The sequence below is a fragment of the Leptopilina heterotoma genome, unplaced genomic scaffold (genome assembly GCF_015476425.1).
Source record: "Leptopilina heterotoma isolate Lh14 unplaced genomic scaffold, ASM1547642v1 Lhet_362, whole genome shotgun sequence".
Taxonomy (NCBI): domain Eukaryota; kingdom Metazoa; phylum Arthropoda; class Insecta; order Hymenoptera; family Figitidae; genus Leptopilina; species Leptopilina heterotoma.
The window spans coordinates 1,304,044-1,330,871 of NW_025111043.1; the positions used below are offsets into that span (position 1 = coordinate 1,304,044).

Here is a 26,828-nt window from a genome sequence, read left to right on the forward strand (position 1 = left end):
ATAGTAGTCTTTTTGTAAAATAAAATTTACTGCAAATCAAAACAGCCGGATGAAACTAGCAGTCGTACTCAGCACCAATCTTTAGGCGTCAACCACTAATTAATGAAATTAATAAATAAAAACTTACTAAATTTACTATTTAGTGGATATTGATTCCCAAATAACAATACTCGATGGTTTTTTAAATCATTAAGTATTACAAAATTTGAAGGAGAGGCATATTGGTAGATGACGCCTAAACATTGATGCTGAGTACGACTGCTAGCTTCAGCCGACTAGTCAAAACACATAGAAACACATCAAAATCTATTTTTTCAGGGCACATTTAAAATTAAATTATACAGAAAACAACAACAACATAGCACATTATTATTCACGTAAAACAGAAACCACAACAAATACTATAATTCACAAACAAAATGCATCACACACTGACTGATCTAACGACGCCAAACGACGCGACGCCATTAGGCGCCATGTTACTTAACAGCTGGGCATACATCGACGCATGCGCATATAACATCCTAGACCAAATCTAGACGGTCTTAATAACACCGTACTAGACGGACATATTTGACTTAGATTTTTTCTAATAAGCCAATCTGTTAAGTCACTGATTCGGGACTTGATGGACCCTCTAGAATTAGACGGACTTGATGATTGCTAATCGGGAAATCATTGGACTCTAGACTGCCACAATATTTTTCCACACGGGATGTATAAATATTCCGGGTATGTATGACATGCGAGAACAGCGTGGAATATTTTTTTAATTTTAATTAAAATATTTTTTAATGACAGATATGAGTAACAGAAATTTGTAACTGTTCTAGAACTGTGACAAGTATCTTCGTCACCATGTTACAGATCTGTTACTTAACTGTGACAACCTTCTGACTACGACATTTTGCGTACCCAGTGAGTCCCCTGTGAGTCACCAGTTACATCACATGTTCTTTAATTATTTGTCACAGTTCTGTAACAGATCTGTAACAGTGTTTGCTGGGAAGTTGAATTTAAAGGTTATGTTGATTTCTCCTTGGCCACCAGTATATTTACAGCATATCCTTAGTTCCGAAACTTATGAAAGATAAAATAAATCTTTAAATGTCTGCAGTTTTTCAATGTTGGGCGCATAAGGTGACTAAACATTGCATGAATGTTTACAATTTTCTTTAATTTTTTAAGTTTTTCAAAACTTTTTAAAATTTTCTTTAAACTTCCTCCTTTAAAGAAAAAATTCATTTAAATTAAAAAAAATTTTTACTTCATGCAATGTTCAGTTAACTTTTGCGCCCAACATTGAAAAACTGCTGACATTAAAGATTTATTTAAAGTTTCATGAGCTTTGATTTAAGCTTCAGTTAATTAACTCAATTAAAATTTTCGTTACAATATATTTTTCAAGTTAAATTTTTAAAACCGTTCACGGATTTGTTAACTTTTGTTGAAATCATATTTTGTTGAATGAAACTGAAGTTTCTAACGTTTACGTCGACGAAATGAGATAAAAACTTCAATTTTTAAATAACAATTGACTTTCCCTCCCCGATTGGATTAAAAATCTATGCAGGATGTAATGAAAAGAACAATTAAGTTCTTTTTTATCCCACATGCACAAAAACGGCGCTTTCTGATAGCAGCCGACAGGGAGGAAAGTCATTCATTTCTTCGACCGTATGAAAATGGCGGCCGTGTTCTCCCAAGGGCAAGAAAATTAGCTGTTCACATGCATTTTTCTTGCCCAAGGGAGAAATCGGCCGCCATTTTCAAACAAATCGAACAAGTGAATGACTTTTACTCCCTGTCGTCTGCTATCTGAAATCGCCGCTTTTGTGCATTAGGAATAAAAAATATCGTAAGTAACACGAGAATAAAGGCAGCCAATTTCTTTACGATGATTTCTGTGACACGAGTGGAGGTCGAGGGCGCCCTCGACCTCCACTCGTGTCACAAAAATCACCGTAAAGAAATGGCTGCCTTTCTCCTCTTGTTGCTTAATATACTATTTATCAGACATTATTTGCATCTTGATCTTTAAAAAAATTCTTTTCTCATTTTGCGTCAACAAAAATGTTACTGACTTCAGTTTTATTATTTTGAGGAATTTATAATGGAATAGTTCATATGACTTATGATGACATAAGAATAACCTGAAGTATCATGCAACGCATCGTACCGAGCGAGCGTGGTTAAGTGGTTAGGTTATCGGTTTACGAATGTTAGGGTCGTGCGTTCAACTCCCAACGTGTGAGGATTTTTTCTCTGTTAGTATATATAGGAATTAAGTATTATAAATTACATGATAACAAAAGTAGGTAAAAAAAGATAAAATAATGAATCTCAATAATAATAAATAAGAATAAATAATTTTTTTAAATAGTTAATTAAACTGTTCCTTTTATTGGGCCTAACTAGATTCTCTAGGTAGAACCAGGCTAGAAGAGCGTGACGTTTTAACCTATAGGGCCTACAAGGATAAACAAGCTAGGACCAAGTTAATAAAGGGGAAATCTAGGTAGAACCAATAAAGGGCCATTAGAAAATTTCCACACGGGAACTTGTATTTCTTCTAACTATAACTTTACCGAATTGTCACTTCTCATAATTATTATTATATCGAAATAGTATTTTTCAAAATTTTTGTAATATCTAATAACTTTTAATACAAATTATTTTATTTTATTCGAATAATTATTTCGTATAATTTTTTTCTCACCGAAATTATATTTTAAATAATTTTTTTTAATCGATTTTTTATTTTTCCTAATATTCATTTTTCCAAATAATTCTTTTTCATAATTTTTATATTTCCTAATTCGTATTTTACATAACATCCATTTTTTTAACATTTAAATTCTCTAATTTATTATTTTCCTAACCTATAAATGTCATAATAAGAATTGCACCGAATAGTTATTTCACCTACAGAATATCCGGTTTCGACGTTTCCCATCTCTGAAGAATATGGCGCCAAATTTGAAAAAAGTTTATTATTTTATTATTTAAAAATTATTAATTATTACAAATATTGTTCATGGTTTAAACCAATTAGCTACGCTAAATATCATTAGGGAAATTGTTTTAAACAATATTTGTAATAATTAATAATTTTTAAATAATAAAATAATAAACTTTTTTCAAATTTGGCGCCATATTCTTCAGAGATGGGAAACGTCGAAACCGGATATTCTGTAGGTGAAATAACTATTCGGTGCAATTCTTATTATGACATTTATAGGTTAGGAAAATAATAAATTAGAGAATTTAAATGTTAAAAAAATGGATGTTATGTAAAATACGAATTAGGAAATATAAAAATTATAAAAAAGAATTATTTGGAAAAATGAATATTAGGAAAAATAAAAAATCGATTAAAAAAAATTATTTAAAATATAATTTCGGTAAGAAAAAAATTATACGAAATAATTATTCGAATAAAATAAAATTATAAAAACTGGTTATTATACAATAAAAAAATTTGTATAAAAAGTTATTAGATATTACAAAAATTTTGAAAAATACTATTTCGATATAATAATAATTATGAGAAGTGACAATTCGGTAAAGTTATAGTTAGAAGAAATACAAGTTAGAAAATGTAGTAATTATAAAGAAGAATGATTAGGAGTAATGAAAATTATGAGTAATGTTAATTTGAAAAAGTTAAAATGATTTTGAAAAACATTTATAAGAAAAAAGTTTTATAGCAAATGATATTTCGATAAAATAAAATTTAGAGACTTTAGAATTTGGAACATTTACACATATTAAAAAAATATTATTAGGAACAATTCAGTTATTTGAAGATTTTAAAAAATTTTCTTTCGCAGTATTAAACATTTTGTTAATTAGTCATTCAAAAAATAATGTTTTTGACAATTATTCTTTCGATTAACCCTCGGAGAACACACCTCTTTTTTTGACTATTTTTCAAAGCTCAAACAATTTTAAACTGATCATCTAATCAAGCTAAAAATTTTTTTTAATTATAGTTTAAACTCTGTAGAATAAGTCTGTATACTTGAAATTCCTTATTAAAAATATTTAAAAAAGATAAAAAGCTTTTCGTAAAAAAGCGTGGGGTCAAAAAGACCCCATTTGTTCTCCGAATGTTAAAAGAAATTATAAATTATTCTTATTAGATAAAAAGAATTTCGATAAAATAAAGATTCGGAAAATAAAAATTGGAGAGTTTTCATGCGTCTCGCTATTCTCACATTCACCATCCAACTAACGCCCAATTCGGGTAATGTGCACATTCACCGGTCAATGTGCACATTCACCAACTTCGCACATTAACCGTAACATATATATGTATATCAGTATCGATCGGTCTTCTCGAGTCACTTTACTGACGTACTATGTACATGTGCCTTTTTAATCAGTTTTTCTCGGCCACTGAGGCTCGAAATACTGAAATTTCTGTAGATAGGACTGCTGTTTTGTAGATATAGTGACTTTCTTCGTCAGTATTTCACCAAAATCGATGTAGATAGGCCAATTAAGCATTAATTATCTCCAAAACTAAATAATATTTTTAATTATGGATTGCACAGTTAAATTTTAATTTTTATTACGAATCCAACGGTATAAAAAACTCATTTTTCGTCAAAAATGTAGATAGTGACTTTCTTCGTCAGTACGGCAGTACAGACCTAACATCCGTCATTCCTCCAACGCCCGTAGAGGCCTTTCTCCAATAGGTTTTAAAAAGTGTGCGAATGACTGCGTTGCGCTGATTTTAGCATGTGTTGCTATAGCAACCGACGCAGACGCAGTCATTTGCACACTTTTTATGCTGCCTCTACAATACGAAAAAAAAGTGAGAAACGCGTGACGCAGACGCGAAACGCAAAATCCGCAGACGGAACAAATCCAGTACCGCGCCAGTACTGACGAAAGTAGAAAGGCGGATCCGAAAGTCGGAGCCTAATCTGTTCCGCGCCGGTTGCATTTTGGGATCCGACTTTTCCTCCTGGGTATATGTGACCGGGTCTGAGAAAAGGGAGCTATACTTACCAAAAAATCGATTTTTTTATGATGGTTTCTTATAGTTTAAGGTCCTAGAAATATAATGCAATTAGTCCCAATTGTTGTTAAAATTTTTTTGCAATTGTTTAAACAAATTTAAAAAAAAAAATTTTTTTAATTTTTTTTATGAAAATATAAGTAATTTTAAGACAAAAATTACTCTTGGTTGTCTAAGTGTCAAGAATATTTCGCCTAAATCTTAAATTGAATGCCTAAACCATTTACAAAAAATTCGACTTAATTCCTCGAAGATGATCCCCAAGTATACCCGTCATCGGCAACCTGGTTGTGCAAGTCAAAAAATAACTATGGATTATTGTAGATTTCAGAATTATTTAGATTATTGTATCAGTTCTAAACTTGCATAAAATATTTCAGACCTCTAAGACATCCGGAAGTCTTTTAAATTAATTTTGAACATTCCATAATTTGACTTTTGCAAAGTAAATTGTTTATAACAATTACAGGGTTGTCTGAACAATTATTTAACCATGAAAATCGGATTCAACATAAAAAAATACATAAAGAACACTCATTATATATTAATTTAAAATGTAAAATGTTTCAAGAAATCTAATCTATTTGGATAGAAAACTTTAAACGCGTTTTTCTCGAAAAGTTGATTTTGGTAAGTAGGTCCCTTTTCTCAGACCCGGTCACATATACCAAAATTTCCATCAACAACTTTCTGAAGAAAATGATTTAAACATTTTTATAAAGTAAAAATTTTTTGTACCAATATTTTTTAAGTTTTTAAGTAAAATACATAAAAAACAAATTACTGAATTCTTTTCGTCTTACTACTTTTAACTATGGAAAGTTTCTTAACCTTAATTACTATTTTGATGTAATTAAGGGTATTAATGTAACTGGATGGGTTAAAACGGGGAAAAACGTATGATCTTTAATAAAAAATAAATAAATCTTTGTATTTCAGCACGCTGTTATATCTTAAAGTTCAATGTGAAATGAGTAACTTATAAAATTTTCGATACAAAATATTAAAAATCAATAGGTGCTTTGAAAGACCTTTCAAAAAAGTATTTATGCGGTGGCTGCTTTAACTAAAATTAAAAAACCATATATTTTCTGTTAATATAGGTGTGTTTATATTTATATTTACTTACAAAGTAAACTCGACATGAAGCATATGTTTAACTCACCTGAAACAAAAAGCAAAGAAATTATTTTACATTAAAATTATTACCAAATAAGTAGAAATGAAAACAAAAAAAATAATTTGTATTAAATAATAATTTATAAAACTATATATAATTAATCAATTTATTTCCAGGGTTCACAGTGATTTTTTGCATGTGATATATTCTGGATAAGAATTTCAAAAAAATTGATTTTTCTTTTTCTGCTGTAAAATGTTTCTTAGGATCATAATTTATATTTCTGTATTTAAAATTTTATTTTTTGACAATAAATTTTTCTTTTAGTTTATTCTATACTGCTTTCAATGCTGATTAAAACACACTTATTTTTATTTTTTTCAGACGTTCCAGTGAGCCAAAATCACGCGTTTTTATTCAAAAACCTGCAGGGGACAAAAACCAGCCAGAAAATTTTGAAAAAAAATTTGTGTAAAATATTATATTATTAAAATATATGTGCAAAGTTTTATTTAGGTACCTATCTCTTTTTATTCATATCAAAAATTGCATTTAGAAAATTTCTATTTTTCTCTTTTTCTAGGGTGTACTGTCCCCTTAATTGTTACCAATGTTATTAGTCTCATAGGTCAAGATGCAAATATATTAAAAAAATTTTTGTGTAAAAAAAACTTACAGGTACACTACTGGTCAAAATTGAGAGACCACCCATTTTCAGGTCACTGAAAAACATTTTAAAACATACAATGTATAGAAAATAAAATTTTTTTCTTTTTATTTTTCAAAAGATAATAAAATTTTGAAAAGAACAAGATCTTTTAGAAGTCATTTGGCCAATATTTTATTTAGATATTTTTAAAAAATCAGCATTTTCAATGTTTTACAAAACTTTGAATAACTTCTAAAATAGTAAAAGCTTTTTAATGATCTTAGGCTTATTTTAAAGCTCATTTGCTAAACTATCAAAATTACCTACAGGCGTTAACGTCTAATTTTTCTGTTAGAAAATGCACATCGTCAAAGTTGGACCAACATTTTTTTTTTAATTTGGAACAATTTTTTTGTACTAAAAACTATTCTAGAAAATATATAAAACATAATATGGTATATAGATTTTTCAAGATAATAATACAAGAAATATGTTTGAACTTTCAAAATTATATGACTGTTAATAAGATTGTTCCAAATTTTCTGAATTTTTTTGGTCCAAGTTTGACGGCCTGCATTTTCTAAGAAAAAAATTACCCGTTAATGCCTATAAGTAATTTTTATAGTGTAGTAAATGACCTTTAAAATAAGCCTAAGATCATTAAAATGCGTTCATTATTTTAGAAGTTATTCAAATTTTTGTACAACATTGAAAATGACTATGTTTTAAAAATATCTAAATCAAATATTGGCCAAACGACTTCTGAAATATCTTGTTCTTTTCAAAATTTTATCATCTTTTAAAATATAAACTGAAAAAAATTTTATTTTCCATACATTTTATGTTTTAAAACGTTTTTCATTCGCCTGAAAATGGGTGGTCTCTCAATTTTGACTGGTAATGTAGGAATTGAAAAACACATAAAATAGTCAAAAAATCTCCGATAAATAAACGAATTTATTTTTAAACGTTTACTTCAAAAATCATATAAATAGTAAATATAAAATACAATACCTATATGTAAATCAAGATTTGTGAAAATGTACTTAAAATTTAGGTTTTTGTATGTATTACAGGAGTTTAATTATTATTGGACAAACTTTTTTCAGTCAAAATACAAACTTAGGAAAAAGAAACATAAACTGAAAATATTGAAGAACGGATTGAAAATAAAGTAAGACGAATATCAAGAAATGAACAACTGAACGTGAGAAATTCGTGTGTAATTTAATCTCATTTCACGTGTCTCAACCTGTAACTATGAGAATCAATTTTCATCGGTTTAAAGAGATTATAGACATTTATAAAATCACAATTTAGTGATAGTAATTAAACTTCTAAAGCTATTAGAAATAATAATAAATGACTTTCTTATTTACAAAAATAGAGCGAAATCTCTTATTACTAAACAGGCGAGAGTTATTAAATTGTATAAATGTATTTTAACTTTCTGTATATAATTATTATTCTATAATAATGAATTTAATCCGAAAATAATAGTTTTGGTAAGAGTAATTTATTATCATTGAATAGAAATTAATCTGAAAGTTTTTATAATTAACCCACTGTAAGGATTATAATTTTAACTAATATTAATTAAAGGTGTTACGTATTATAATTGAAAGCGCGTGAACACCATGTTGAATAGACCATGTGAGTATCGTTGACATTAATCTCTTCATATATATATAACTTTGCAAAAGGGCGGCGTGCAAAATGAAAATAAAATTCCTAGACCTCATGACTAGAATTATTGAGAATAAATAATGCATTACAGGTGTGTGTGGGTCTTTGCGTTTCATATATGGGAATAAATTTTGTAGCACAAGTCACGTGATCTCAACGAACTGACTGGATTATAAATGAAATTTGGATTAATTCGATTCGAAATGTATGTAATTATACATGTAACCAATGGGAAATGCCAGTGTAGTGCCGATGCTTACCACTGGCTTAGTATTCAGCCGATTGTTCGGCCGTAGTCCAGCCGAGCTTCGACAATTAGTGCTGGTGCAGTACGGAATTTTTGTTTTCTCAAAGTTCAGACAAGATTCGGCGACAAGTACTAGCTGAGTATAGAAAAATTGTTCACAACGCTCTTTGTCAACATTGCTGCTTATTATATAGGGTGTTGTGGGGTGATGTGAAACATGGTGTGATGTGCAACACCGCCGATTTCTGATCTACAGTTTGATATTGAACAGAGCCAAGTATTGCCATTTGTTTGTGTCCTCAGTAACTTGTTTTGATATATAACTCACGAGACAGCTCGCAGCTAGGTTTTCTGTACGTAAGTTGACTAAATTTTCTCGAGCAGGAAATATTTTTTTTAGGTGTTTTTAAATATCTGTTTATATTTTGTGTTACGGCCGAACTCCGTAACTTTTTATATTGTTAATACCTTTTTTAATTATATTTAAACTAAAATTACATGCAACAATTACACGCAACATGAGATTTTGTTAAACATCACAAAAACATTTACACAAAATACAACCCTTTGTAATTTCACAAAAGGGACATTCTTCTTTTTGAATATTTAAATCTAAAGTATTTTAATCGGATAAAAATCTAATTTTATATAAATAATAGATTTAATAGAATTTTACATTCCTTTAAGATTCACAATTTGAAGTGAAAAACCTAAGAATAAAACACGGTATTTCTTAATAAATTCCTTTTCTTGGACAAACAGTTTATTGACCCTTTTGAGGAATAGTTAGAAAATATAAAAAGTAAATTGCTCAATATAAGGAGTGGTGCATCTAAGTCACTGAACTCGGATCGCGCCACTGCCTAAATCTGCAAGCTTGCAGAATTGGCTTGGCAACAGTCAAGTGCAATAAACTTAACATACGATTTCCCCACTAAATCGTCTTTCAATAAAATTGATTGACACTGGGAAATCTGGGCAGTTTAAGCCAGGCCGTTGTAGCCGGCAGTTTAGGCCCGCAGTTTAGTCCAGGTCGTAGTCACCTGTAGTTATAGCCGGCAGTTTTGGGCCAGGCATTTTCGAAGTCCGGCAAGTTAGCCGTGTTCAAAGTTGAAATATTTCTCAGAAGTTTTAAAGAGTTAAATTAAGAAAAGTTTGTTCAAGAAGAAGTGAATTTATTTGAGAAAAATACAATTAAATCGAAGTAAAAAGGGTTGAATTGAATACATATGTTTGAATAAAATAAAATAATTGAAGTGCATAATTGAAAGAATTGATGAAGTAAAAAAAACATAAAATATTGAAATAAAGTGAAAGAAAATAAATAAAGAGAATTTATGAAATAAATATTGAGAATAGAGAATTGAAGAAAATAATAAAATAAAAGAGTAAAGAATAAATATAAAGAAGTTGTGATTCATACAAAAGCATAAAATAATTTAAAGTAAAGTAAAAAATCTAGAGTCAGCAGAAAGATAAACATAATTCTAACAAATATAAAGGATTTGTTTTAATTCCAATATATGTAAAGACAACCTTTCTTTACGAGGTTTAAGTCTCAGGTTTAGTGTATTCCTAAAGGAATATTAAAGTTCTCAGTGAAAATATCAATCTAGTGACCCTAGATTTGGTATTTCCCCAATTTTCTGGAATAACCGTGTCGAGACAGAGAGATAAAACATTCGTCATTGGATTCACATTTCTAGGAAAGAATTTCTAAGTAGTGAGTAAAGCATCCTGTATTAAATTACATATACTCTTCACCTCATTCACACACATACATATAACTATTCTTTCTACACACACAAAAGTTAGCGAATTTGTAATAGGGACTTTTTGGGTAAAATATATATATTATCATTGTTCTTAAACTTAATTCTGTTTTTTTTAATTTCAAAGTATCCTATCTTCTCCGAATTCAATGAGTAGGATTCTCACCCCTTGGTTGAACCAATAACCAAGAAGAGAGAGAATCTACTACCTATACGATTTTCGTCCGAAGGACATGTTAGTTGAAGTTTTTAAAAATTAACATTTATAAATTAAATAAATTTCTAAAATCCTACTTTAACATTTTGTGTTTCCATTGCATTGTATTGAGTACAAATCATTTTTCGCAAAATATCATATATTTTCTTTAGGTGTTTTTAAATATCTGTTTATATTTTGTGTTTCCATTGCATTGTATTGCGTATAAATCATTTTTCGCAAAATATCATATTTGGGGTGATGTGCAACACTTTTTTCTTTTTTATACTTTACGTGCCATAACTGCGATCCACATGAAGAATAAAAAATCCTAAGTTATTTTCCTTTAATTATATTCCTTATTCAGTTATGAATGAATATAAAATTAAACAAAAAATTTTTTTTTCTTTGATGAAATCTCCACTTTTCAGAGGTCAACTATACCTTAGTAAATTATTTTTTTGCACATCACCCCAACTTTTTTGGAAAATGCAAAAACAGACGTTTTTGAAAAAGCGAAAAATTTGTAGGAAAAATTTAAAATTCTGAAAATCTAATAATGCAGAAATATTTTATTATAATGCCTCTAAGTTATTCAATTTTGAAATATTTAAAAATTTAATTATTTGACATGTTTTTCGTCCAACGAAAAAAAACGTTGCACATCACCCCATAACACCCTAAAATTGAAAGAAATGATAAAAAAAAGTTTATGATTGTTTATACACTATAGGTACCAACCATGAGTATCAGGACGATTACACGCGACTCTATTAAAAAAATAACTTTTTGAATCACATCTTGGAAATAAAAGGAGATACAAAAAAAACTTAAATACGGTTAGAAAGCTGATTAAATTTTGCGTCAAATACCGTCCTTGAAGTCATTTCGTTAACTACTTTTTGACTTGTAGAGTGAGAAAGAAATAAAAAAAATTAGTTATCAAATTTTCTCATTTTTGTCTTTTGACTTCAACTTTTTCAAAAATCTAGAAAAATTTAGATAAACATTTTTTATAAACACAAAAATCTTCGTTAGAATTTCATCTTTGAAATCAGCCTTCGAAAATTAAAACAACCCGTCTTTGATTTATCATTAAAAGTGTGAAGCCGTGTTGCGACCGATCGGTGCATTGAAATTCAACTATGACGACTCGATTCTAGCTTCGCGTGGCTGCGAATGGGAGAGAAGACAGGGACGGATTTATGCTAGGGAATAATAAATAATGATGTTTCACAAGTTCATCGTTCCCAGCATAAATTCGTCCCTGCTTTCTCTCCCATTCGCAGCCACGCGAATGAAACGAGTCGTCACAGTTGAATTTCAATGCACCGATCGGTCGCAACACGACTTCACACTTGAAATGATAAATCGTAGACGGAATAACATTTTATAATTTTCAAAGGCTTATTTTAAAGCTGAAATTCTAACGAAGATTTCTGTGTTTTTAAAAAAAAATTTGTTTAAATTTTTCTAGATTTTTGAAAAAGTTGGTAGTCAAGAGACAAAAATGAGAAAATTTGATAATTATTTTTATTTCTTTTTTAACTCTAAAACTCAAAAATTAGATAACGAAATGACTTCAAAGACGGCTTATTTTACGCAAAATTTAATAAGCTTTCTAACCGTATTTAATTTTTTTTGTATCTCCTTTTATTTCTGAGATATGATTAAAAAAGTGATGCCTTGTTTTTTCATAGAGTCGCGTGTAATCGTCCTCATACTCGTGGACGGCAGTGTATCTGACATTAAAAATATATTTATTTTATTTATTTTTATTTATTTTTATTTATTTGGTTTATACACCTGTCTTCAGCCTTACATACTTGGCTATACAAGTATTTTTACATTTTTCGTAAACTCTTACAAATTTTTCACTGACAAACTTAATACTAAATTTTGCGTCTACAGAACGGCTTGAAATTAGAAGTACTCGCATTTGCCTGGACTACCCGTCTAATGGGTTTTCTCGCCAGTAGAGAGGGAAACTGTAGAAAACCTCTCCTGAGTACAACCGGTTTATCGACAGTCGAGTTCTAATGGTGTGTACCTGACAATAATCGACAGTGCACATCATTATATCTCGACGTCAAACCTCACGCTCAAATTATCTCACGTGCCGGAAAAATACCAGGGCAAATGGGCGCGAACCAAGTACCCTTGGTTCTAAAACGTCCGCCAAGCGAGGCATCTATCCGACCGATCTAATCTGTTTTTTTCAAAATATGTTTATTTTCAGTCTTACATTTTTTTACAAGGCGCCGTTATAAACATAAAAAAAGACGATTCGCTGATTATCACAGCAAATGTATAATATTCGATTTGACCCCCTTATCGGGTACTCGACGAAGTACAATTTATTTTGACCTTCATTGATTACACTAGTCAACATGAAATTTGATTTATGATTTTCTGAATGAAATGGTCAATCAAAAATCTGTAAAGTAGGGGAGTGTAAGGTATGGTGGCGGACACTTTCTTTTTTGCGTCTCCCTCTCTCAAAAAACAATATTTTTCAAAATTTTAAAAGCAGGCAGTTGCTGACATCTATTAAGCATATTTATGTCAGAAGCGGCTGTTAAAATTTAAATTCAGTGAAATTTTACAGCTCTTGGCGCAAAAAACTGATTTTTTTTATTTTTGAAAGTTGTAAGGTACGGTGGCGCCTATGGTGTATTTAACTAAAATATTATGTAGATGTTAAAATTATTTATTAAAAATACTAAAAATGATGAAAAATAACAGAAAGAGAAAAAACTGATGATTTTACATTATAGAAAAAAAAGTTTCACTTAAGTTATGGTTACAATTTGGACATGTGAAGTAGCTGGTGGCTGTTTTAACGCAACTAGAATAAGAGAAGACCGCAAGTGTCACATATTCGAGAATTGTTGCGTTGGAGCACATGAGGCATTAGTACACAAAAAATGCAAAGACAATTGAAACTCGTGCAAAAAATGATCCGCCACTGTACGTTACAAAAATTGCGCCATCATACCTTACAAGCTATTGATGAAAATATGATGGTGTTACTTTCATACAGCGCGAATTGAGAAAAATTTGAAATACAAAAAACTGTTGTCCAATGTCTAAACAATACGTTCCATACATTTACCAGACTCAATTTTCAAAAAATCTTCACTCTAGCACTGTTAACACACATATCCAATAAAACTTTTTTTCACTACTTTTTTATTCAAAATCACTTAAAGTACAAAGCACGCGTTTGATCATTAATACTACTGCATATAAAATGTCATCACGATAAAAGACATCGACCATAGTGATAAGGGGCTTCAGATGTGACGTTATATGCCAGATTTGACAAGTCCGCCACCATACCTTACACGCCACCATACCTTACACTCCCCTACGTAATAAAACATACTTTACAGATTTTTAATTGACCATTTCATGAGTATTGCATGAGTATGGATGTGCAAAATAAATATGTTTTTTAAATTTTATTAAAAAATGGTGGCTGATGTGCAGCATTTCATTGGAAAGCGTCTCGTTTCAGGATTCCATGGCCAGACAACTAACGTTCTTAATTTTTGATCTAGAAAAAACGAAAATGTTGTTATTTTCTATACATCAACAGCTATCGACACATGTAGGATTTTTAATATTACTTAGGGGAGAGTTGTCAGAGTTGGACAGGGTTTAGGGTTGGGCCACCGCGTTTATTTCATTTTATCACACTAGCGCCATCTATATTTGTACGTAAATTCTTGCTACTAAGTTTCAGCCATTGTTTCAAATAAGTCGCAGATAAGTATACGAACCTATACTTAACCAGCGTACCACTTTGTGATATAGGCTCAGCAAAAACTTTTTTGTGGTGTCAAAAAAAGGGAACTAAATGTAGAAGAAATGTGCCAAAGACAAAATAAGTTTACAGAAATTGTTCATTAAAATGATATGTGAAAATGTGTAAAGTAATTTGGTGTTTGTGTCACGCGTTTGTGTTCTGTGCGCCTATGACGCAAAACGACGCGTGAGTCAGAGTTGGGCCATGAGGGAAATTTTGCAATTACAAAGCGTCGAAGATTTGTGCATTGGTCGATGCACAAGCTCGCCCTCTGATACAGCGGGAGCAAAAGCTGTTAGCTGTTCTGCATTACCGGCAGAGAATTTAAAGCGCGAGTGATCCAGACGTATAGGGATTGACAGTTAACCTAAAAGCTTATTGTTTTTTTTCTGGTGCTTTACTTTAAGAAAAAATGAATCAAAATGTAAAACTTTAGAATCTTTGAATATCGTAGAGAACATTCAATATGATCTCAATTTTGATGTAAACAAAAATTTATGTATCAAATACATAAATTGTATATTTCATAAAAAAATTATAAATAATTTTTGTACTCTATCCTATTTGAAAAATAGTTAATACAATTAATAAATAAAAAAACTTAATTACATTTGTTATTTATAGTATACCTAAGAAATAAAGAAAAAGTTTTAAAAATTGACTATTTCTTTAAAAAAAAATTTTAGCTATATATTTGTCTATTTACATGGTTTTTCGATACCTGCTCCCGACATTTATTAATTTTGATGAATTAATTAATTTTTTTTAGTTGTGACAAAAACTGATATTTTATATTAGAAGGTTGTTTTTTATTACTTTCATTTATTCCTTTGGTCATTTATTGCAATTAATTATTTATTTAGTTGTTGAAATTGTAGTTATATTTGGATTTTGCTTGTCTTTTCAATGCCGCCCCCCCCCCCCCCCCCCGACCAGCAGCACTCGCTTCGCTCGTGCAGCAAATGTCGGGGCCGGCATCGAAAGTCAATAACGGCGTCTTTCTTTTAGAGAGAGATAGAGAAAAAGCCAGAGCTTCAGGAGTTGCGGATGGCGGCGCTGAAGCGGGGAGCAAAAGTAAAAGATGGCCGGCTGTCAAATCGAACGCGATTGCAAGATTTGTAATTAATAAATTATTAAGCGTACTTTCGGCCGGATATAAAGAAAAATAGTATACATTACACGGGCAAAAAGTTCGAAATTCCTGCATCGCGATGATGCCCTCGGCTTCGCCTCGGGCATCATTTCACGCGATGCAGGAATATCGAACTTTCTGCCCTTCTAATGTAATATACTATTGATAACCTTTTTTAATTTTTTTAATTTTGGATTTCGTTTATGAGGAATAAATTATCTAAAGTTATATGAAAATGCATAATATGGGATTTTATTTTAATATCATGGTTCCTTTCCTCATTCCCAAGTGTCATTCTATAATTTGAAGGTCATTTTTAATCATTTACCTAAATATTTTATTGATTTTCTACAGTGGCCCAACTCTGGCGACCATGATCAACTTTGGCAACATTTTTTTTAAATTGCTTATAACTTTGAATCTTTTGGTCAAATTTTTTTATACAATATTCAGCAAAAACATTGCATTTGAGTTGATCTTTCCAAAAATATGCGCGAAATCGCGAAATTTGTTTTACAGGGGAAGTTATGAAGAAAAGTCAAAACTATGCCTAACTCTAACAACTCTCCCCAACTTTTATTTTTATCAACAATTTTGTGAATTTTTTTTTTGAAATTTGTCACTTTTTTGTTCAATCACGCACCATTTCGCAAAGAATCAAAATATGGAAAAATTGGAAAAACATTTTGGTTTTTTTCCAAATCAAAAATTGAGGACGTTAGTTGTCCGTCCATGGAACCCTAAAAAACAGACGCCTTCCAATAAAATGGTGCACAGCAGCCATTTTGTAATGAAATTTTTTTGAAAAAATATAGTTTGCATATCAATACTCGTGGAATAAAACGTACTTTACAGATTTTTAATTGACCATTTCATTGATAAAAAAAAATTCCTAAAATATGCCTAATTTTCGTGATGTCCCCTTTTAACATGTCTGCAACTACTACAAAAGCAAACTTTAAAAAGAATATGTATGTTTTTCTTTATTTTAGTGAATAATAAATAGAAAAATCATTATATAAACCCAGGCGCAAAAATTTTTCGTTTTTTTGTTGAGCTGTGTTATATTTTATTCACATTTATGTTCATTTTAATTTGCATATCTAGGGATGCTACTATTTTTCCTTTATTTATATTAGTAAAAAAGGCACAATTGCCCAAAAAGCTAATTACAATAACAAAAAAAAAGAAAAGAGGAGAAGAGAAGAGGAAACGCGCTAAAAGTGTCAAGTTAGCATTTTTGATTTGGTCACCTACAGCGATTCCAAGTCGTCAATTATAAAATTATTTGATAGCCACCAATATTTTTTAATATCTTTTTTTATGTATTGATTTTTGATATTGGGCGGTATTGCAGTAGAAAATCTCGATATAAATGCTCGATCATTATGCCAATTTCTTATATCGTGTATGACCGCTTAGTTCAGGGCGTGCCTATGGATGTGATAGATAGAAATGTTTCCGAAACCATGAAGAATTTCAAATAATGTTAATAACCTGTGAACGCGCTATTTCGTGAAGCATATATTGCATGAGGTTTTAGGGACATGTCATTTTTCTTGTAATAATAGTTGCCGTTAATATATGAAAATGTCGTTTTTCGTAGTAAGAGTAAAAAAATTTTTGTCTTATTTTTTTAGGTTTTTATCGTTATAATTAAAGTGCACATATCATATGGCAATTTTTTTATTAGTTGAAGGTGTACTGAGTTTAGTAGAAAAAAAGTTTAATGGAAAACGTTAAGAAGAAAAAATTTATTACAGGTTAATTATTAGATGACGGTGTGGGGCTAAATCGGACGTCGTGATAAAAAACAATCAAATTTGCGAGTACTATAATTTATTTTATATTAATCACCTATTTTATATTATATTCTTTATATAGAACCACTTTATCAATAAATAAATAAAGAATTTATTTTAAAACACGAATTAGCAAGCGAGCTGCTGAAAACAAACAAGTCTGAAAACTATAATTCATTTTATATTATATTAATAACATATTTTACATTTTATATTATATTCTTTGCATATAACTACCTACAAACAAAAAAACAAAGAATTTATTTGACTTTTCTACAAAAACGAAAATTTGTGTCTCTCTCTTAAATTAATTAGCCGTGTCCGATTTAGCCCTACCAATTTTTAGATTTTTGTTTTTGAGGTAGTCACCTTCAAAGCAATATATCTCCAAAGCTATTGTAGTTTTTTAAAAACGAACAAGTGCGATTTGAAGGTAAAGGAACAAGCTTCAAAACGGTATATTACTCTTTAGCAAAAAATATTTTTTTCTGAGTTTTCTGGTCAAAGACCAAATCAGTCCGGTTTAGCCCCGGTCTCCTCTACATTAAAAATATATCAACATTACACGAAACAAAACTGGCATTCTTTAAGGTCAGGAAAAAATCAAAATTTTGTTTGGAAATCAGGGAAAAACAAAGTTTGGTAATGAGAAGCAAATAATTTGGCTGAGCATGTGAAAAATATTCGTTTCACTAAATTCCTATTTGTACTCTATGAGAACAATAAATTCCAAGTAATTATAATTATCATTAATATATAATAGTTAAAATTTTCTTTTGAACTAAGAAAATTTCTCACCACAAAAATGGTAAAAAATTACAATATATTGTTCAATTCAAAGTATGAAATCAATCAGTAAAAATAGCGCACGATTTGAATACATATATACGTATAATACAATGTGCGTAAAACGAAATAACCGATCATGCAGAATGCCAATGAAATAACAGATGGTGCGGTTCTACCTCGAGAATCACGCCAGGCATAAAGGCCACGCGAATATTATAAAACTTGATTTCCACAGTGACAGGTTCCATCGACACAAAAATATCGCGTGCGGAAAAAATTCCAATAAAAATTGTATCATAGTTTAAATAGCGCTGTTGTAATCTTGATAAGTTTCACAACTCTTTAATTAATGAGTTTATTTTGCAATTAAAAAGATATGGTAACAATTTAATTATCATTCCAAAAAGAAAATTAATTTATTGAAGAAACAAATTTAAATTAATTGCAAAGAATAATTTAACAACAAAATTTTACTTGAGGTATAATTAATCAGTCAACTGTTATACAGTAAACCCTCGTTAACGTGTACTCGGTTAACACGAACAAAAATTACGGTCCCAGCAAAGATGCATATAAACTGTATAGAGACTTCTTCGGTTAACACAAAACTCGAACAGTTTTTGCGGTCCTCATTTCATTCTTAACTCGGTTGACGCGTACAAATTGAGCATCTGGATCAAGTAACCCGCCCTACGCGCGGTTGAAAAGGCCCCCACAGCACCGAAATTTTCCTAAAAATTTATTAAATATTTACTTGCAATATTCGGCATATTTGACTGAAAAGTTTAGTGAAAATTGTGTAAAGATTTAAATGTCCCGATTAAATAAATGGTTAGTGTGAAAATTTCCTGAACATTTAAATGATATTTCTGCCTAATTATAATTATATAATTATAATTAGGCGAAGATTTTATTGAAATTTTCAGGAAAATCTTGCGCTAAACATTTATTTAATCGGGACATTTAAATCTTTACACAACTTTCAATAAACATTGCAATTAAATATTCCGAATATTGCAAGTAAATATTTAATAAATTTTTAGGAAAGTTTCGGTGCTGTGGGGGGGGGGGGATAATGTTAGTCAGGAGAGCAGTGAGCGCTTATGGCCTGCTCACTGCTACCTGACTGGTATTATCCCTTTCAGCCAGGCGTAGGACGGGTTACTCGATCCAGACGCTCAATTGGTACCATCCCACTTAGAGTTCTTTGTTCCACCTACTTTCCATCTCATAAAATATTTTTGATAATGTAATAATTCTATTATTCGTTTGATCAATTAGTATGAAAACGTATTTCCGACAAATACTACAAGAAATAGTGTTTATATTGCAATAAGTTGAAGAAAACAATCGAATATCGACCTAAAAACAAAATTATTAATAAAATTATGGTACTTTATGTAATTTATTATGATTGCCTCGATAACTCGAATTATTTTAACACGAACTGCTAAATTTTCGGTCCCTTCGAGTTCGTGTTAACGAGGTTTGTTTGGTTTTGACGTTTTTCGTGTCGTGGCATCAAAATAATACGATCTGTCAAAGTCAAATCAAATTACATTATTGACCACCAGAATTAAATTTAGTTCGACTTTGCGAAACACAAAAAATAACTTAATCGTTGCTGGGTGCGCGACTTATATACGTCTGTAGATTTAAGTGGTGGGGGATTCCTACTCCAACTACTCATCAAAAGATATGAAATATACTTGTTATTAATGACAATAATTTTTAACTAGCATAACTCAAATAATTTGCCTAAACAATTGCAATTAACTGATTGTCAAATTGAAAGAAATATGATTGAACATAAAACTTAATTCAATATTGTTTATTCATACATATATACATATGAGATGTAATGATAAGTTTATTAAAAGTTAGAAGCGGTCCAGCTTAAGTCGTACTTGTCAGACATAAATACTTCCACTTTAACATAGGTGAAGTCTAGACAAGGTTGAATCTGATCCTTCCACTGATTATTTTTAGATTTATGAACACGCAGGACTAAACACACGACATTACACATGTTTCATATGTGGCGCAAAGTGTTTCGAATATTATATTCGTTTTACTTATTTTTTTTCATTATGAATGAAAAATAATCTCGCTCGACTAGTCAAATATAAGTGTTGATTCCTTCACTTCAATATTTACTTATTTTATTTATTTTATTTTAGGTACATAAATTATTGATTCTATTAGTAAACTTTTTTGACAGTTATTTCTTTTTATTGGTATATAAATGAAGCTGTACACAATCTTTATTAATTAAAGCAATAGAATAAGAAAACTTGAAGAAAGTTAAAATTAGTAAAAATTATACTTAAGAGGAAAATATCTCTTTTTTATTGTTTACTGTAAAGAACATTTTTTGTATAATTGTTATTTTTCAATATCTATTTGTAAAAAGTGGTTATACGTAAACTTGCATTTACAATTCTTAATAAATCGAGATGTCTGTTATAATTTATTTTCTTTTCTTTTTCCAATTTTTAACATTCATAGGTAAATAGATTTTTTAATTTTTTAATATATTAACGTATAAGAGGAATAATTTAAAAAATGTCTAGTTTAATAGAGAAAAAATTCTTTTCGTTTTTACCTCGCGTAGGAATTTTAAATTCACAAACATGTACAAGTCTAGAGAATAATGTGCAGAACTCAGTAAATGAAAAGTGCCAACCATCGTGTATTACTATGTGTTTCAAAAATGTTTGTCCCTGGAGAAAAATTGATATTACTCAGTAGAAAAAAATCTCTATAAAACAAGACAAAATGCACGAAACAGATAATTTTATTCTTTATATAATTTCCATTCATAACATATGACTAAAAATTTTTTTTGCAAAGATATGAATAAAAAAAGCGTGAAAAACAGGGACTTTTGAGTGATTTTTACTAAAGGACACTTTGACTCTATAAATTTCATAGAAAAAATGGTAGGAGAAATCTGAAAAAATTCATTAACATTCCTTAATATCTACTTTCAACATATTTACAAATTGTTTTTTAAAAAAATTTAAACAATTGTTTACATATTTATTTTTAAGAAGAAGTGCAATTTTGGCTTGTAATTGTGATAGAAACTTCAAACAAAATTTAAAATTTTTTATTCTAAATTTAGTAAAAAAATTATTGTACAAGCGTAAATTTCTTTTATATTAACAATTCTTTATAAAACTTTTTTTTAAAAGTCACTTAATAGGGAAAAGTAATTGATACCCTCCGAAAACTCAGGTAGAACTGTCTCGTTTATGGCTATTTCATTTTTCCTATTTTCAGGTGCCATGCAAAAAAAGGCTACGCTGGATAGCAATTCTTTCAGAAGTTCAAGGCTGTTATTGAAACTTATTGCCCTCTTTGTATACAAAGGAAAAAAAATTCTGAAAAAAAGAACTGTTAATATAAAAGAAATTTACATTTGTACAATAATTTTTTTATTAAATTTAGAATAAAAAATTTATTTAAAAAATTTTAAATTTTGTTTGAAGTTTCTATTACAATTACAAGCCAAAATTGCACTTCTTCTTAAAAATAAATATGTAAACAATTGTTTAAATTTTTTTAAAAAACAATTTGTAAATATGTTGAAAGTAGATATTAAGGAATGTTTATGAATTTTTTCAGATTTCTCCTACCATTTTTTCTATGAAATTTATAGAGTCAAAGTGTCCTTTAATAAAAATCACTCAAAAGTCCCTGTTTTTCACGCTTTTTTTATTCATATCTTTGCAACAAAAATTTTTAGTCATATGTTATGAATGGAAATTATATAAAGAATAAAATTATCTATTTCGTGCATTTTGTCTTGTTTTATAGAGATTTTTTTCTACTGAGTAATATCAATTTTTCTCCAGGGTCAAACATTTTTGAAACACATAGTAGTAGAAGTGGAATATCTCCTTGTACTCAAGTAAAAAGAATAATTTCGAAAATTAAACATTTTTCAACAAACATTATGAATTATGATTAAATCACATATTTTTCCAGACAACTACTTCTAATTGTGTTTGCAAAAGTACGTATATAAGAAGTAATAATTTTCAGTGTATTTTACCTGCCAATTGTCCTGCGGCAGGTAATTATGAATTACAGTGACGCGACAAAATAATTATAATTTTCTTTTTTACAATAAACACCCATGTAAAATTGATTATACCATGACGCTCTGATTCGACCATGACGCACAAGAAAAACTAATTTTTTAAGCAAATTATTATCGATTTCAAAAATTCTTTTTTTCCACGTCATTTGTTTTCACTTACTTTATACTACTAAACTTGTTTTGAGGTAAAATTTAAATAATTATTCATTTTATTGCAAATATATTATGATTCGACCATGACGATTCTGTGATTCCCTATGCAACTTTCATGCTTGTAACACATATAAAACAGAAAAATAAATTTTTTTATTAATTTCTTTTTTAGTAATTTACTTAGGAGAGTTTATTAATGCTTTTTATTAATGTTAAGTAATTTTTCGATTTGATTTTTTATGTAAATTAGTCAATTTTACAAAGTGATGATACCATGACGCGAAAACGGGGGACAAGAAATATCTACAAAAATATTTAAAAATAAATTTTGTTTTCCATAAGTGTTTTGTTTCTCTCAATTCTATACTAATTTAGACAATAAGAAAATGTCAATATTCATTATATTTATTATTATATTTTACTAAAAAAATAACATTTTATATATGAAATGGTAGTGGGGATTGCGATTACATCATGACGTTTTGGCACCTTAAAACAGATTTTTAAGTAAAATTATAAACTTTTAAATGAAAACAACTATAGACTTTTATTTGTTATCATGGAAATAAGTTATCCACGTTGAATTTATTAGAATATATGAAACTGATTTCTTAAAAAACATGAGGGACATTAAATTGTGCGCTACGCGGAGAATCACCCAATTATACATTTTGAAATATGTATAACTTTTTAAATCAATTTTCTGTGAAGTTAATAGATTTTTTTATTATTTTTTGCTACTAAAACGATTTTGAATCGGCTAAAGAAATTTAATGGCGTAAAAAATTAGTTCCTCAAAGATAAATTGGAGATGGTATAAGAATAAGAGGCTCGTCGAGATTTTTCAGTCTGAGTTTAAATTTGGTTTCACATTTAGTTGAATTAATTTTTAAATATTTTCGGGATAAGAAAATAAGTTTATTTATTTAATTTATTTGTTTATACACTCGTCTTAAGCCTACAATCTTGGCTATACAAGTGTTTTTACATTTTTCGTAAATTTCTCTTACAAATTTTTCCCTGACAAACTTAATACTAAATTTTGCGCCTACAGAGCGACTTGAAAATTAGGAGTACTCGCATTTTCCTGGACCACCCGTCTAATTGGTTTTCTCGTCAGTGGAGAGGGAAACTGTAGAAAACCTCTCCTGAGTACAACCGGTTTATCGACAGTCGAGTTCTAATGCACGCAGAAAAATCCGATTGAAAATTGTGGAGTTCAGTGTTAGTAATTTATATTTCATTCCCAAACTTGTCTACCTTTGCGGCTCCAAAATAGAAAACAGGGAAATGAATCGTAAAAGGTTTAAAGCACGTCAGTAAGCTTAAAATGTTTTCGTTCTTATGCACACTTATACGCGGAACAAAGCACACTAAACACATTGATAGGCGCTTCTGGGCGAAGTCCAAGGCAAGTCTAGTGCCGAGTCCCATACTGAATATAATGTGAGCAGATCTTCTAGTGACCTACATTATTACTTTTATTTGTCAAAATATTTACTTTTATTGGAATATTTAATTTGAAACTAAATATAAAATCGAAAAATGAAACAACTAAAAATATTAGAATACTTTGAATTTTATAAAACTTCTCACTGGGATTTTTATTATTCTTTAGATATTAAACGTAGAATCTCTTTAAAAATTAAATACAAGTCCTTTGCCATTTTTACTAAAATGATCTGTTTTAAAACGTTTAAAGAAAGAGATTTTATTTAAATATCTACAGATTAAATAAAAATTCCAATGCGAAGATTTTTAAAATTCAAAGTATTCTCTATTTTTTTAAAAATTATTTCATTTTAGACTTTACATTTAGTTGCCTAAATTAAACATTACAATAAAATATAATAACAATTAGGCATTGCATAACCGGCTAAAAACAAAATAAACACACACCTAACCTCAAAATGAGATCAAACATTTCACATAGATATCCTTCTACATTCATTTGTAGCACTAGAACTTTATTACAAAACTGCACTCACTATTATATTTAAAACTAAAATTTTTATTAATTGAAACAATTAATACACTACGAACTACACCGAGACTTCCGTGTATATCAAAAACGAAGAAACTGAACAAACGCGGGCGCAGACGCGCCGCAGAGTTTCGCATTCCTAAAAACTGTTTGGGAATGAATCTAAGGACTCTCGCACAGAACAGTCCCCGTTTAAGTGAACGTTGATACAAAGTTTGTAACAATTCCCAGTAAAAAAAAACTAATTCAAATGAATTGAAACGAATTAACATTTTTGGTAGGCTCCAATTTGTATTTGTCACAAAGCGGGATTCACTCAAGCTCTTTGTATATTCAATTGAATTTAATTCAATATGTACCAATTTGTCCAAACGAATTCGCATTCGAAAGAAATGGCCAAGGAATGCATTGAATTCGTGCTAACGAATTGAAAAAAATTAAAGGCTCAAAACTTGTCCAGTGAATTGGTACGGATAGAAGGTTCGGAAGTTCAATACAGTTTCACGAATTCAGGAAAATTGCATCATGGCTCCAATTCGTATTTGTCACAAAGCGGGATTCACGAAAACTCTTTGTGAATTCTTTTTAATTCATTTCAATTAGTTTTCGTTTACTGGGTTGAGTAGCTGAATTAAAATAAATGCAAATAATAATAATTGTACCTAATTCTTTTCACCTTTGAATTAATTACGGAATCTGATTGCACTTGTTGAAAGAAGACTATTGGCGTTTATTAAGATATTTAGCATTGATCTTCATTGAAAATCGTTACTAAACTTTTTAGGATAGAGAACCAAAATTTAATATTTCTTCCTATGATAATACAAATCATTCATATTGTTTTATATTCAGTCCGAAATCTGAATTTTCATTTTTCTCCGTGTGGTGTGTACCGGACAATAATCGACGGTGCACATCATTATACCTCGACGTCAAACCTCCCGCTCAGATTGTCTCACGTGCCGGAAAAATACCAAGCCAAATGGGCGCGAACCAAAGGTACTTACCCTAGGTCCTTAAACGACCGCCAAGCGAGGCATCTATCCGACTGAGCCAATCTGTCGGTTAATAAAATAAGTTTCTTTAAAAGGATTAATAAAAATACTTTTTTTTAAATAGACTCACCATGTGCAACGTCCAGAGAGGATTTATACACTGTAAAAAATGTTGGGTGAAATTTACACCGTCGCACGAGGGCAATAAAAGGACCCTCGTCGCACGATGTGAAATCACCCTGAGCCTCGAATGAAATTTACATCGAAGCACGATGTATATTTTTTTTGTACATCGTGCGTCGATGTAAATTTCATTCGAGGCTCAGGGTGATTTCACATCGTGCGACGAGGGTCCTTTTATTGCCCTCGTGCGACGGTGTAAATTTCACCTAACATTCTTTACAGTGTATTCTAAATGGTTTAAATCCAAAATGCCAACGTACGTGTACGAATCCAAATGGAATTACACCATGTACAGAAGTAACCGAAAAAGAACCCTATCTATCATGCTGTTTATAATTTTATATACCTAAATATTTTACTTTAAACAAATGTCTTTTTCTTTCCAGACAAATGTTGATAATTGCATTTGTAAATCGCAATATCTTAGAAATGTAGCAGCTAACATTTGTGTTTTACTGACAAATTGTCCTGCAACCAGTATGCTAATTTTTTTAATTAAATTAGTTGCATTAAATATTATTCCTCTTCTTTTTATTTACATATTAGTAAGTAAAAGTAGTTTTAGATTTGTAATTATTTCTTTTTTTAACAGCAACATGTCAAGGTTCTTGTGCCTATCCCTCTGGAGAGCTAAATTGTCCTCAGGTAAATATATCATTTTCCGAACAATCTCAAAAACATTTTAAAAAATTTTTTATGTTATTGTTGATTGGATGTATAACCCATTAACGCCTGAAACCTTTGAAATTTTGTGTTTAATTTAAGATATAATTTTATATATTAAACATGCTCCCTAAAAATAACTGAAGCGTTTCTTTATGTTTTCGGGGTCGCTCTACAAGATTCCATGCTCAGATTTTAAATTTATCGCATAGAAAATTAAATATGGCGAATTTTGTGCACCAAATTGCGAAAAAAATGAAATTTTTTTTTTTAAATAATTATTTCTTACTGAAAACATTTTTTTCAAATGAATACAAGTGTCACAAATTGGCACAAACTTATTAAACTTTCAAAATATGCAATAGCGGAAACAAAAAAAAACAAAATGGCGGCTTCAAAATGGCGCTAATTTGAGAAAAAATTAATTAATTTTTTTTATAGTGCACCGATTCAGGCAATAGCTATGAAATGTAATAGAACTTAGTGTTTATATGTTTTTGAGGTCT

General features: G+C 29.7%; 1 protein-coding gene and 1 long non-coding RNA gene across 4 annotated transcripts in view; one reads left to right on the forward strand and one right to left on the reverse strand.

Moving 5' to 3' along the window:
* Positions 1-8,193, forward strand: part of LOC122505682 — a 136,941-nt gene extending 128,748 nt beyond the window's left edge. The window contains exons 4-5 of one of the 2 annotated variants that reach the window (XR_006301933.1): positions 6,537-6,668; positions 7,878-8,193. This is a non-coding gene — a long non-coding RNA (uncharacterized LOC122505682). Of the gene's footprint in view, positions 1-6,536; positions 6,672-7,877 lie in introns of those variants that run through there. The other variant, XR_006301934.1, reaches the window with a different exon arrangement.
* The window catches only part of LOC122505678 (netrin-1-like), a 746,647-nt gene that overhangs the window by 484,728 nt on the left and 235,091 nt on the right, over positions 1-26,828 (reverse strand). The gene's annotated exons all lie outside the window — the stretch shown is intronic.